General features: G+C 36.2%; 1 pseudogene; it reads left to right on the top strand.

The window, feature by feature from the left end:
- Positions 1-10,408: 10,408 nt before the first annotated feature.
- On the top strand, positions 10,409-11,220 carry LOC100338488 (nucleophosmin pseudogene; annotated as a pseudogene).
- The last annotated feature ends 793 nt before the right edge of the window (positions 11,221-12,013 follow it).

The following is a 12,013-nucleotide window of genomic DNA, read 5'->3' as shown; positions in this document are numbered from 1 at the left end:
TGAAATAAAGAATGTAAATACCCCTCTTCTCTAAGGCACTGCTTTTTTTTTTTCACTTATCTTCAAAAATTTACAAAAATAACTGACATTATCATTTATAAAATGTTTATAAAATAAGATTCATATAAGCATTGATGTCATGGGAATTATGTATAATGTATCCTATATTCTTAATTTCTACATAGGATAATGTTGTGGATATATTCTTTAAGTCACACAAGTAGGCCATCTTGATATATGTTCTTATGGAACTTAATATGATATTCATAGACTTAGAGGTTTCTGATTTTAGATAATTTCAGTTTTAGTACTTATACATATAAAGTAATGTAAATATAATGAGCATTTCCCCTTGACATGTTATATTGATTGTTTATTAAATGATTTAAAGAAAAAAATGACACACTAAGTGTTATATATATCATTTATAAAGTGAAAACTTTACCTACCAGCACTGTAAGACAACCCATAAATCAGGCCAAATATAGCTTCTTCTTCTTTTTTTTTTTCTTTTTTTTCTTTTTTTTTTTTTTTTTTTTGACAGGCAGAGTGGACAGTGAGAGAGAGAGACAGAGAGAAAGGTCTTCCTTTGCCGTTGGTTCACCCTCCAATAGCCACCGCGGCCGTCCCACTGCGGCCGGCGCACTGCGCTGATCCAATGGCAGCAGCCAGGTACTTATCCTGGTCTCTCATGGGGTGCAGGGCCCAAGTACTTGGGCCATCCTCCACTGCACTCCCGGGCCACAGCAGAGAGCTGGCCTGGAAGAAGGGCATCCGGGACAGAATCCAGTGCCCCGACTGAGACTAGAACCTGGTGTACCGGCGCCGCTAGGTGGAAGATTAGCCTAGTGAGCCACGGTACCGGCCTTTTTTTTTTTTTTTTTTTTTTTTTTAAATCAAATATAGCTTCTAATGATATTTTAATCCTTACCCAAACTTAATTGGGAATATTTTATTTACTGAAGTTATATGTACATCTAAGAGTATTCACATTTCAAAATCACACTATTTATGCTAATATTTTATAATGCCAAATTTAAAAATGGAATACTTTTTTTATTTTTGTTTTTCATGGATTTTGTCATTCATGCATTCTTAAATAAATACAATTTAGCTTCTGTTTTCTTGAAATATTACTTGCTACTCTTTAATCATTAATGAAACAGTTAATCCAGGTGATAATTAACTCTGTAGTAGTTATTCTCACACTCCAATTTATATAGTATATAGTTATATATAGTATAGTTATATAGTAATTACCATCGTAGCATGAATTTTAATGGAATAATAATTTTGTTATCCTATTATCCCCAAGTCAAGAAAATTCCCTATAAAACTTCTCTATGTAGGAAGATATTTTCATGGCTTGTCATTTATGCCACATATACAGATTTAACCACTTAAAGTACAAAGTATTTTAATTTTCTCCAAAGTAATTGCATCTAGAATTTTACTGGCATAAAGTCACTGATAAATAAAATATTGGATGTACATATTGTTTAAAGAGAGATTTAACCTTCAATTTACAAACTATAGTTTTATCAAACTTCAATTTACAAAATATAGGTTTATCAAAATTCATTTTAATATTGAGATAAGCTGAGTTACAAATTGTCGACAGGAAAATCTATTCTTATTGTAAATTCAACTAACCATTTGCTGCTTAGAATAAAACAATGGTTCTTTAAAATATTATAAAAAAATACATTTTTTTATTGAGCCACAGCCCCGTGTGGCTCAATAGGCTAATCCTCTGCCTGCGGCGCCGACACACTGGGTTCTGGTCCCAGTCAGGGTGCTGAATTCTGTCCTGAATTCTGTCCAGCTCTCTGTTGTGGCCTGGGAGTGCAGTGGAGGATGGCCCAAGTCCTTGGGTCCTGCACCTGCATGGGAGACCAGGGGAGACACCTGGCTCCTGGCTTCGGATCAGTGTGGTGTGCAGGCCTCAGTGCGCCGGCTGCAGCAGCCATTGGAGGGTGAACCGATGACAAAAGGAAGACCTTTCTCTCTGTCTCTCTCTCTCTCTATCACTGTCCACTCTGCCTGTCACAAATAAATAAATAAATAAATAAATAAAATAAAATATTATAGCCAAATCTGGCAGATGACTCCAAACTAATTTTTACAGGATGTATATGTATACAACTACTCAGTCATAAAAAGAATAAAATTCTCCTTTTGCAACACACTGGATGTAACTGGAGACCGTTATTCTTTGTGAAAAAGTCAGTCCCAAAAATACAAATAACGTATGTTTATTTGAGTTGTGGTAACTAATATATAGAATACAAAAATAATGTGATAAATATGAGTAAAATTGATGTCTGAGATTTGATTGTTGTTTATAGCCCTTGTCTATAATCTTGGAAGAACAGTGTTCTTTCTAGTTTTTAATTGGGTCAAATTTAGAAGATTAAGCCTGTGACTATAAAGTAAATTGGATGTATGTTAATCACAAATTTTTTTTAAAAAATAAATTAGGAGGAGGAGGGAGGGGTTGGTAAGTATCATTATTGGCTTAAAATTATATATATGAAATGCATGAAATGTTTTCTTTATATAAATAAAAAAGATTTTTTTTCAAAGCACACTAGCCTTCTTTATAACAAAGTAAAATATTGACTAGCCTTTTTTTTTTTTTTTTTTTTTTTTTGAACAGGCAGAGTGGACAGTGAGAGAGAGAGAGACAGAGAGAAAGGTCTTCCTTTGCAGTTGGTTCACCCTCCAATGGCCGCTGCGGCTGGCACGCTGCGGCCAGCGCACAGCGCTGATCCGAAGGCAGGAGCCAGGTGCTTCTCCTGGTCTCCCATGGGGTGCAGAGCCCAAATACTTGGGCCATCCTCCACTGCACTCCCTGGCCACAGCAGAGGGCTGGCCTGGAAGAGGGGCAACCGGGACAGAATCTGGCGCCCCGACCGGGATTAGAACCCGGTGTGCCGGCTCTGCTAGGTGGAAGATTAGCCTAGTGAGCCGCGGAGCCGGCTTGACTAGCCTATTTTTGAAAAAAAAATATATTTTTGAGACATATTTGATTTGCTCATTAGTTGTTTAAATTTGATAGAAAAATGAACATTTAAATTGTTTATTGCTTCAGAACTTAGATTTCTTACATGAATTGCAGTTTTGTATAATTTATTTATGAGCCTTTTCTCTAAAACTTGAAAACTTGAAATTTACAGAAAAAAAGCCTTAGAGAATAGAAAACAAAAGTGCTTTGTTAGAAGTTATCATTTATGTAGGTTTCATCCCTCTAGATCATATTTCTTACCATTTGTGTTATCTGTCTGATTTCACTGCCTATACCTTTGGGGCTGATTAGATGATTTCTATTTTTATTATCTCTGGTTTTGCCTATGCCTTAAAGTTTCAACTTAGAATTGCTAAGATAGCTTCCTTGTATCACAAGATCTTTAACCTATTTTATATCCCCTTAGCCTGGGTTGTTTCACAGTGTTTTTTTTGTTTTGTTTTGTTTTGTTTTTGTTTTTGTTTTTGTTTTTTTTTTTTTTTTTTTTTTTTTATTCTTAACTGATGAGCTCTTGCCTGCTTTTCTATACAACCATAAGATTTTATGCCAGTGTCTCTGAATGTTGATAATGGTGAAAATTTTGAATGGATATTTTTTTTTTCTCTCTGTGTGTGTATGTGTGTGTGTGTGTATGTGTGTGTGTTTGGGCAGAACATGGGAAAGTTATGCCAGGCACTTTGTAAGATATTTAACACCATAATCTACATCTACCCAGTAGATGGAAGCTGCATCTCCAAGCCAGTTTTAATAATGAAAGATGCCTCTAGACATTGCTAATTGTCTTTAGGGGCAAATTTTCCTGCAGTGGAAATCCAGTGACATCTACAATTATATCTGCAACCTAAGGCTTTTCTGGACATTCAGTGTGAGGTGTCCAGGAAAAGCCTGGTGAGACGCAACATTCAAGCATGCAACAAGTTACATGAACACTAACTGATATGTAACAAGGGACAACAGATGCCTACAATGTATTAATAGACAGTGAGAGAGAGAGACAGAGAGAAAAGTCTTCCTTCCGCTGCTGCACTCTCCAAATGGCTGCCACGGCCGGCACTGCGCAGATCCGAAGCCAGGAATCAGGTGTTCCTCTCTGGTCTCCCATGCAGGTGAAGGGTCCCAAGCACCCGGGCCATCCTCCACTGCCTTCCGGGACCATAGCAGAGAGCTGGACTGGAAGAGGAGCAACTGGGACTAGAACCCTGCACCCATATAGGATACTGGTGCTGCAAGTGGAGGATTAACCAAGTGAGCCACTGTGCCGGCCCCCTACAATTCATTTCTTCCCTATCTTTCAAGGCTCAAGAAGCTTTCCCACCTTACACTGAGTCTCAGCTGGGCATTCCCCACTTGAATTACAACTGAGGGAGCAGAAAAGACTATACCACGGACATAAATCTCAGGAGCAACATCACTCACTGGAAAATCTTTAAAAAACATCTTTGGAAAAACAGCCAGAATATTCCAGGTGGCTTCTTCCTAACTCAGGATATCATTTTGCCTATACATCCTATGCTATCATGAAAACTGAAAGCAATAATAAGTGATAATAATAATAAGTGATGAGATGGATAAACGGGAAGAACTGGGTCCTGTCCTTCCCAAGAAATGTCCTGGTTTTACGATTAAACTATTTAGTTTAGAAACTAACTCTGGAAGATGGGACTTAATGTTGGTTGAAATTATTGTAATCATCTAAAATATCTTAGTTAAATTAGCTTAAAATTTAGGGTTATTCTTATAAGAAAGACAGCTGTCGGCCAGCGCTGCGGCTCACTAGGCTAATCCTCCGCTTTGCAGCGCCGGTACATCGGGTTCTAGTCCTGGTCGGGGTGCCGGATTCTGTCCTGGTTGCCCCTCTTCCAGGCCAGCTCTCTGCTGTGGCCCGGGAGTGCAGTGGAGGATGGCCCAAGTGCTTGGGCCCTGCACCCCATGGGAGACCAGGAGAAGCACCTGGCTCCTGCCATCAGATCAGTGCGGTACGCCTGCCACAGTGTGCCAGCCGCGGCGGCCATTGGAGGGTGAACCAATGGCAAAGGAAGACCTTTCTCTCTGTCTCTCTCTCTCTCACTGTCCACTCTGCCTGTCCAAAAAAAAAAAAAAAAAAAAAAAAAGATAGCTGTCATACACTAAAATGCATCTGGTATGTGTCGAAGAGTTAGCATCATTCTGGCCCAGCATTCATTAATTAAACAAGAAACATCTAATCTAAAACAGCTGCTGAATTTTATTGATTTATAATTATCAAAATTCTTAATAAAGTTGATTAACCACATTTAGATGAATTTGTCAATAAAAATGAATTTTATTTTTTCATTTCTAGCTTTTTTAAAAAATAGATATGGGCACAAGATATTCAACTTTTTATTTCAAAATATTTTAAAATAATTTCAGATGTATTCAATGCATTTTTGAGTCATGATATTTTTAATTATATGAATTTATCATACTTAACCATAGTATAAATTGAGAATGATCTATACTTAAAATTCTATGGTGAATTTTCATGAAATCAAGGAAGACATGGATATCAAAAACTATTTATCTTCAGCTGCAAGAGAGTAACAAAACTAAACTTTGCCTTTTGTATTTCTGATGAATATTTCAGAATTTGAACTGTTTTTATAGTTATTCTTATAATCAGGGCATATGATAAAATATAATTCCTTGTCAAAGCAATGTAATGAGAATGATATTTAAACTCCACTATATATTCATAGCAACTTTATTTGTGCAAAGGGAAAAATAATCACACAAGGAAACAATGCAATATGTGTAAAGTTTGGAAGACATCTCCAGTGTATTTACTACCTGTTTCAGTCACTTGAGCTCTAGAGAGACCAATCCCCTTGTCCGTGGTCCAATAGCTTATACAAGAAATGAAAATTCATGTGAAGTGCAAAGGAATTGCTCTTGTTTAACTATTGGTAATGTTCTCTGTGGGATTTAATTTAGTATTCACTGTATAACTACCACAGACAACTCATATTTAATTTTAATCTGAATGCTTAAAATTTATCTACCAATTTCATAAGTATTGAAAATCACAAAGCAAAGAACCCAGGTGTGATATGTAACTTTTTCTAATATTTGGGGTATAAATACCTTCCATCATGATGGATTTCAAAACGTCAATATAAATTCATTGACTGCAGAATTGATAAGATGTGCATAATAGCAAGCCATTATACTATAGTTCCATTATAGAAATGCAGCAGTGGGCTGGCCCTGCAGCTCACTAGGCCAATCCTCCGGCCTGCGGTGCTGGCACCCTGGGTTCTAGTCCCATCTGGGGCGCCGGTTCTGTCCTGGTTGCTCTTCTTCCAGTCCAGCTCTCTGCTGTGGCCCGGGAGGACAGTGGAGGATGGCCCAAGTCCTTGGGCCCTGCACCCTATGGGAGACCAGGAGGAAGCACCTGGCTCCTGGCTTCAGATAGGCACAGAGCACCAGCCGTAGCATCCACTGGAGGAGTGAAACAATGGAAGGAAGACCTTTCTCTCTGTCTCTCTCTCTCATTGTCTAACTCTGCCTGTCAAAAAATAAAAATAAAAGTAAAAATAAAAAAATAAATAAAAAATAAAGAAATGCAGCAGTGAATGAGGTCTTCTAAAAGATAATTAGAAGCTGACAAAATTAACTTCTAGATTACAGACAGTAATAAAACATCTTAAAAATTCCTAATTGCACAAATGCAACCCCTGTCTCAGGGAGAAAATTCTTATGAAGGCAGTTCTCACTTACATAAACAGACACAGTAATAACCTCCTACCGCAGTAAGTCAAAACAGTTCATAAACATGCAATTCTTCATTTTTACTAGTTATACATCAGAACATGAATATCTTCAGTCTATGCTATGTTTTAGAATTCATTAACTGCCATGCAATCAGTAATTTTTAGATGAATATTTAATCTGGTAAACAAACATATATAAATGTGTATATACACACACACACACACACACACACATATATATATATAAACACATACATGCATATAGATTCACACAGAGTAGATTCAGAGTTTATTTTAGGTATTTTTATAAATGTATTTGTGTTGAATTTTTATAAAAATATAAAATGGCATTGATTATTTATGTAAGTAACAACTCTATATGAATTAAACTGTTTCTCTACTGTTATTTTCCAAGAGAGAAATCCAAGTTCAAAAATATAAATTTCAGTTTGTGATTATTAGAATAATTCATGTGGGAATAAACTGAAAAGAGCTTTGGCCTGTCTTGTGTATTCAAATGTTTCCAAGTAACACACTGCCGGGTTCTAAGAAGATGAATGGCCATCTCTATATTACTTCTTTAGTAAGAGGTGTATATGATATTAATGGTTTATACTTCTATAACATTAACTTCAAGTTATCATTAATATTACTAAATTCTTCAAGGTGATAAAATATTAAACTAAGGCATTGAAAAATTAGTTTACCAGTATAATATTTTTTATTTATTTGACAGGTGGAGTTATAGTCAGTGAGAGAGAGACAGAGAGAGAGAGAGAAAGGTCTTCCTCCCGTTGTTTCACCCCCCAAATGGCCACCATGGCCAGCGCTGCACCGATCTGAAGCCAGGAGCTGAGTACTTTTTCCTGGTCTCCCATGTGGGTGCAGGAGCCCAAGCACTTGGGCCATCCTCCACTGCTTTCCCGGGCCACAGCAGAGAGCTGGACTAAAAGAGGGGCAACCGTGATTAGTACCCAGCGCCCACAAGGGATACCAGCGCTGCAGGCAGAGGATTAACCAAGTGAGCCACGGCACTGGGCCCCCATATAAAATATTTTGTCATTGGTTCATTCTGTTTTAATAAGTGCTTTTACTACAGGATACAAAATTGTGAATTTGTTGCCAGATGTATTTGCTTCAATATAAAAGGTTTTGCAATATAAAAAGGTTTTGCAGTCAAGCTAAATAACTAGTCCTTCTCTGCAACATATTTTGCAGAGTTTCATATTGAAAAGGAGAAATAGAGATGGTCCTTGTGGCACAGTAGGTTGGGAAGCTGTTTGGGACACCCGCATCCCTGTCAGAGTGCCTGGGATTGAGTCCCCCTCCACTCATGATCTAGAGTCCTGCCTCTGGGAGGCAGCAGATGGTGGCTCAGGAGCTTGGATTCCTGCCAGCTACATGGGAGGACTGGATGCAGATCCTGAATCCTCACTTCAGGTTGGTGAAGCCCTGAGTCTTTGGATATTTATAGCTGGCCAGTAAGTAGAAGCTATCTGTGTGTGTGTGTGTTGTGTGTGTGTGTGTGTGTGGGGTATGCAGTCTGCTTTTCAAATAAAATAAATACATAAATAAACTTTAAAAGGAGGACTCTTTTGGATACCTTAAAACATTATCAATTTGTGTGGGAGCTGAAGTCTTAAACATATAAACAAATAATATTATATACAACTTCAATTCAGGAAACCACACCATGCACACTTCTCTGGAAGTTACAGCATCATTGGTACTACAATAGAGTCCTACTCATCTCATCAGAACTATCAACAAGAATCTAATGCAAATTTAAATCTCATTATCTGATTCATAGAAAATATTAGTTGGATAAGTTGGATTTCAAGTTGTCTGACATAATGACTATTGTCTACATGCATATTAGTCTGCTTTTGAATAGGGAGTGGATTTGCCAATATTCTCTCCCCATTTATGGGTTGTCTTCTCATTTTTGTTGATTTTTTATATGCTATGCAGAAATGTTCGGGTTTGATTTAGTCCTACTGTTTTTTTTTTCTGCCTTTATTGTCTGTGATTTTGCTGGAACACCTGACAAATTCTTGCCAAGGTGTGCTAAGTGAAATATGTCATACACAGAAAAAAATACCACATAATCTCATGTAAGGAATCTACACAAAACAAAACCAACTCAAATAAATAGAAAGGAAACAGAAATATGTTAAGGATGGGCAGAGGCAGAGTAAATGTGAAGATAGAGAACAAAGGGTGCAAATTTTTAGTTATAAAGGTTGAATGTTAGTAACTGTCAATAATATTATGTTATGTGGAATGCTAGAAATTTGCCAAAAGAAATTGTAGGTACTTTTACCTTGTACAAAAAAGATAACTTTAAGATGATGGGTAGGTTAATTTCTTTGATGGCAGTAGTCAGTTCACCATGTATATGTATATCTAAACATTATGCTACATAAAACATGAATCCAAGGAAAAGAGGAAGGGCTCCTTTTCATGAATAGCCTGTATGTTCGTGTTTCCTGCAGCCTTATTTATAGTAACCAAGAGATGGAATACCCAAGGTATTCCTAGATATAGAATTGGAATAAAGCATATGTGATACATATGCACAGATGAATAGTATTCAGCCATAAAAGAATGAAAACTTAAAGGACATTATTTTAAGTGAAATAAAGCAGACACATAAATGCAAATATCACATGTTCTCCTTCTGATGTGGAAATTAAAATTCTGATTTTATACAAGTAGTGAGTAGAATAGACATGAGAGTTTAGGAAGGGCAGATTTGAGTTCAGAGAGAAGTTGGATAACAGGTACAAAATACAATTACATAGTAGGAATAAAATCTAACCTTCTACAACACAGTATGGTGAGTGTAACAAACTTATTATATATTTGGTAAAAAATTTAAAACTGAAGAGTTTGAAATTTTCCATTGCAATGAAAAGATAATTGCTGAAGGAGATAGAAATGCTTATTATCCTAATCTGATGGTTACATATTGTATACATGTATTGAACTATCACACTGAATTTCATAAGTATGCACAACTCTTTTGTGATAAAGAAGAGTTTTAGAACCACAGAATGCTGTAAACTTTAGATATTAATACAGGAAAAGACAGGCTGTATTATTTAAAAAGTGGATATTAACCACATGCAGTCCATATGGGAAGATATGTGATAATTTAACTTCTCTGTTTATTTATCCTTTAGAAGATACATTGATCTAATTTTATGCCACACTGGGTTTTATTCTAATTATCTTTAAAGTGTAAATATAGTATACTCCACTTTCAATCCAGCTCCCTGCTCATGTACCTGGGAAAGCAGCAGAGGATGGACCAAGTCCCTAGTCCCTCCATTTACATTGGAGGCCTGGGTGAAACTCGTGGATCCTGGCTTTGGCCTGGCCCAGCCCTGGTCTTTGTGGCCATTTGGGGAGTGAACCAGTAGACAGAAGACCCCACCCTTTCTCTCCCTCTCTGTAACGCTGACTTTGAATTATTTTTTTAAAAGAAAAATTGATTCAAGTAGTTACAACAACAAATATGGGAGCCTTAAGTAGTGTAAAGTAAATAAAGCATAATAATATTTATTGATGCACATTTTTTCTTTGTAGCAGTGGGCGTCTTATCTCCATTGATCTCATTTCCCACCTAAACTTGTCTCACAGTCCCATGAACATGGACATGAGCCCCATGAGGCCCCAGGTCTCTCTTTTCAGTTGTGAACTAAAGGCCAATATAGATTATCTCTTTAAAGTGGGCAATGATAAAATGAGCACCTGTTTTGTTTAAGAACAGTAAGTTTTGGAGCTAGTGCAGAGGATGATTTGCACGTTGTTGAAGTAGAGGCAATGAATTATGAAGGCAGTAAAATTAAAGTCACACTGACAACCATGAAAATGTTCAGCTGAAGATTTCCATTGAGGGTCCTAAAATAATGCCATCTGTGGTCTTCAGATTGAAATATTGTTCAGGGTCTGTACGTGTTAATGGGCAGCCCTTAGCTGTAGAGGATGATGCAGTCAGAGAATGAAGGGGGGAGGGTATGAAACTATTAAGTGATCTGGAAAGCAATTTGTCCCTGGAGGGGCAGCAAAGTGCCACGGAAAAAAAGTAAAGCTTGCTGCTGATGAAGATGATGCAGTTGATGACGATCTCGATGATGAGGAAACTGAAGAAAAAGATCCAGTGAAGAAATCTATATGAGATAGACCAGTGAAAAATGCACAGAAGTCAAACTCGAATGGAAAAGACACAATACCAAAATCAAATACCAAAATCAAAAGGTCAAAAGTCCTTGAAAATACAGGAAAAAAATCCTAAAACACCAAAAGGACAAAGTTCTGCAGTAGACATCAAATCAAAAATGCAAGCAAGTATAGATAAAAAGGTGTTTCTCCTCCAAAGTGGAAGTAAAATTCATCAGCTGACCAAGAAGCTGTTTAAGATCTTTAGCAGTGGATAAAGTCTCTTTAAGAAATTAGCTTGAACAATTTGTTAAAATTTTCTTCTTATTTCATTTCTGTAACAATTGATGTTGTGTTGTCCTTTCTATAATGCAGAGTGAGAATGTTCCTTACAGTGTCAGGTTCCATTGCCAAAAATATGTTGTCCAAAAAGCATGTTTAGTTTGTAAAGATGAAATGCCACCTTTTGTTTGGTTTTATGTATGGAATATTATGATAGGAAACAGTAATAGTGGCAGTCAGACATGGAAATGGTGGGGACACAAAAATGTACACATGAAAGAACAGATTTTAATAAAGAAAAACAATATTTCTTATAATTTGGCTTAATATGATTTAAATAAATATTAAATTATTACTTATCTGTCAATATGTTTGTCTATGATTTTTAATTTATTTCTATTTCTATGACTTTATCAGATGTTAATTCTGAACAATGTTTTAACATATTTTAGACATTTTCCTTAAAATATATTTAGATAGCAAACCACCTTATTTAAACATATAAATGAAAATAATATAATGTACATTGTTACTGTAGAATATGAAACTGCAATCAATCAAGGAATACTTTGAGATAACCTATTCTATAAAATAGTTGTGTTTTGTCTATTGTACCATTTATGTGCATTTATATAATATTTTTAAGGGATTTGGGTTTAAATGAAGAATATCATCAAGAGATCAGCTGTAGATTTTCAAATTCCTCTCACTTGCAACTTAATTTAAAATAAGTTTAATGTTTTGAAACAAGGGCTTTATGAATAGATCTTGTCTTAATTATGTTACAGTGTTCTGTAAATTTCATATT

This window comes from Oryctolagus cuniculus, chromosome 9 (genome assembly GCF_964237555.1).
Source record: "Oryctolagus cuniculus chromosome 9, mOryCun1.1, whole genome shotgun sequence".
In the NCBI taxonomy this organism is placed as follows: domain Eukaryota; kingdom Metazoa; phylum Chordata; class Mammalia; order Lagomorpha; family Leporidae; genus Oryctolagus; species Oryctolagus cuniculus.
The sequence above is the reverse complement of the archived record's forward strand: the minus strand, read 5'-3'. Positions and strand labels throughout refer to the sequence as shown.